Source organism: Muntiacus reevesi, chromosome 11, assembly GCF_963930625.1.
Source record: "Muntiacus reevesi chromosome 11, mMunRee1.1, whole genome shotgun sequence".
Lineage (NCBI taxonomy): Eukaryota > Metazoa > Chordata > Mammalia > Artiodactyla > Cervidae > Muntiacus > Muntiacus reevesi.
Genome location: NC_089259.1, coordinates 37,025,619 through 37,028,458, shown reverse-complemented (window position 1 = coordinate 37,028,458; position 2,840 = coordinate 37,025,619).

Genomic DNA, 2,840 nt, shown 5'->3' with positions numbered 1-2,840 from the left:
CTGGTAATGAGTGATTCTGAGCATCTTTTCATGTGTTAGTCATCTGTATGTCTTCTTTGGAGAAATGTCTGTTTAGTTCTTTGGCCCATTTTTTGATTGGGTCATTTATTTTTCTGGAATTGAGCTCCAGGAGTTGCTTGTATATTTTTGAGTTTAATTTTTGTCAGTTGCTTCGATTGCTATGTTTTTCTCCCATTCTGAAGCCTGTCATTTCACCTTGCTTATAGTTTCCTTCGTTGTGCAAAAGCTTTTAGGTTTAATTAGGTCTCATTTGTTTTTTGCTTGTTTGTTTGTTTTGTTTTGTTTGTTTGTTTGTTTTGCTTTTATTTCCATTACGCTGGGAGGTGGGTCATAGAGGATCCTGCTGTGATTTATGTCGGAGAGTGTTTTGCCTATGTTCTCTGCTAAGAGTTTTATAGTTTCTGGTCTTACATTTAGATCTTTAATCCATTTTGAGTTTATTTTTGTGTATGGTGTTAGAAAGTGTTCTAGTTCCATTCTTTTATAAGTGGTTGACCAGTTTTCCCAGCACCACTTGTTAAAGAGGTTGTTTTTTTTTCCATTGCGTATCATTGCCTCCTTTGTCGAAGATAAGGTGTCCATAGCTTCATGAATTTATCTCTGGGCTTTCTATTCTGTTCCATTGATCTATATTTCTGTCTTTGTGCCAGTACCATACTGTCTTGATGACTGTGGCTTTGTAGTATATCCTGAAGTCAGGCAGGTTGATTTCTCCAGTTCTTTTCTTCTTTCTCAAGATTACTTTGGCTATTCAAGGTTTTTTGTATTTCCATACAAATTGTGAAATTATTTGTTCTAGTTCTGTGAAGAAGACCATTAGTAGCTTAATAGGGATTGCATTGAATCTATATATTATTTTGGGTAGTGTAATCATTTCCACTATATTGATTCTTCCAATCCATGAACATGGTATATTTCTCCATCTATTTGTGTCATCTTTGATTTCTCTCATCAGTGTTTTATAGTTTTCTATGTATAGGTCTTTTGTTTCTTTAGGTAGATATATTCCTAAGTATTTTATTCTTTTCATTGCAATGGTGAGTGGAACTGTTTCCTTAATTTCTCTTTCTGTTTTCTCATTGTTAGTGTAGAGGAATGCAAGGGATTTCTGTGTGTTAATTTTATATCCTGCAAACTTACTATATTCATTGATTAGCTCTAGCAATTTTCTCGTAGAGTCTTTAGGGCTTTCTATATAGAGGATCACGTCATCTGCAAACAGTGAGAGTAGTGGGATGGCTGGGTCATAGTGGTTTTATTCCTAGGAATCTCCATACCATCTTCCATAGTGGCTGTGTCAATTTGCATTCCCACCAACAGTGCAAGAGTGTTCCTTTTTCTCCACACCCTCTCCAGCATTTATTGTTTGTAGAATGTTTGATGATGGTCATTCTAACTGGTATGAGATGATATCTCATTGTAGTTTTGATTTGCATTTCACTTATCATGAGTGATGTTGAGCATCTTCCCATGTGTTTATTAGGCATCTGTATGTCGTCTTTGGAGAAATGTCTGTTTAGGTCTTTTTTCCACTTTTTTGATTGGATTGTTTGTTTTTCTGGTATTGAGTTGTATGAGCTGCTTGTATATTTTGGCAATTAATCCTTTGTCAATTGTTTCATTTGCTATTATTTTCTCTCATTCTGAGGGTTGTCTTTTCACCTTGCTTAGAATTTCCTTAGATGTGCACAAGCTTTTAAGTTTAATCAGATCCCACTTGTTTACTTTTGTTTTTATATCCATTACTCCAGGAGGTGGGTCATAGATGATTGTGCTTTGATTTATGTCATTGAGAGTTCTGCCTATGTTTTCCTCTAAGAGTTGTATAGTTTCTGGTATTACATTTAGGTCTTTAATCCATTTTCAGTTTATCTTTGCATATGGTATTATGAAGTGTTTAATTTCACTCTTTTACATGTAGTTTTCCAGTTTTCCCAGCACATATATTGAAGAGGCTGTCTTTATCCCATTGCATATTCTTGCCTCCTTTATTAAAAACAAGGTGCCCATATGTGCACGGATTGATTTCTGTGTTTTCTATCTTGTTCCATTTGTCTATATTTCTGTTTTTGTGCCAGTATAATCTGAAGTCAGGAATGTTGATTCCTTCAGGTCCATTCTTCTTTCTCAAGACTGCTTTGACTATCCAGGGTCTTCTGTGTTTCCACATGAATTGTGAAATTTTTTGTCCTAGTTCTGTGAAAAATGTCATTGGTAATTTGATGGGGATTGCATTAAATCTGTAGATTATGTTTGGTAGTATGATCATTTTCATAGTATTGATTCTTCCTTTCTAAGAACATGGATTATCTCTCCATCTGTTTATGTCATCTTTGATTACTTTCATTAATGTCTGATAATTTTCTGTGTACAGTTCTTTTGCTTCATTAGGTAAGTTTATTTCTAGATATTTAATTATTTTTGTTGCAATAATAAATGGGATTGATTCCTTAATTTCTCTTTCTGATTTTTCATTGTTAGTATGTAGAAATGCAAGTGATTTCTTGTATTGATTTTGTATCCTGTAATTTTGCTTCATTCACTGATTAGCTCTAGTAATTTTCTGATAGTATCTTTAAGGTTTTATATGTACAGTATCATGTTATCTGTAACAGTGAGAGATTTACTTCTTTTCCAATCTGGATTCCTTTTATTTCTTTTTCTTCTCTGATTGCTGTAGCTAGGACTTCTAGAACTATGTTGAATAATAGTGGTGAAGTGGACATATTTATCTTGCTCCTGATCTTAGAGGGAATGCTTTTAGCTTTTCATCATTGAGAATAATGTTTGCTGTGGGCTTATCATATGTGGCCTTTATT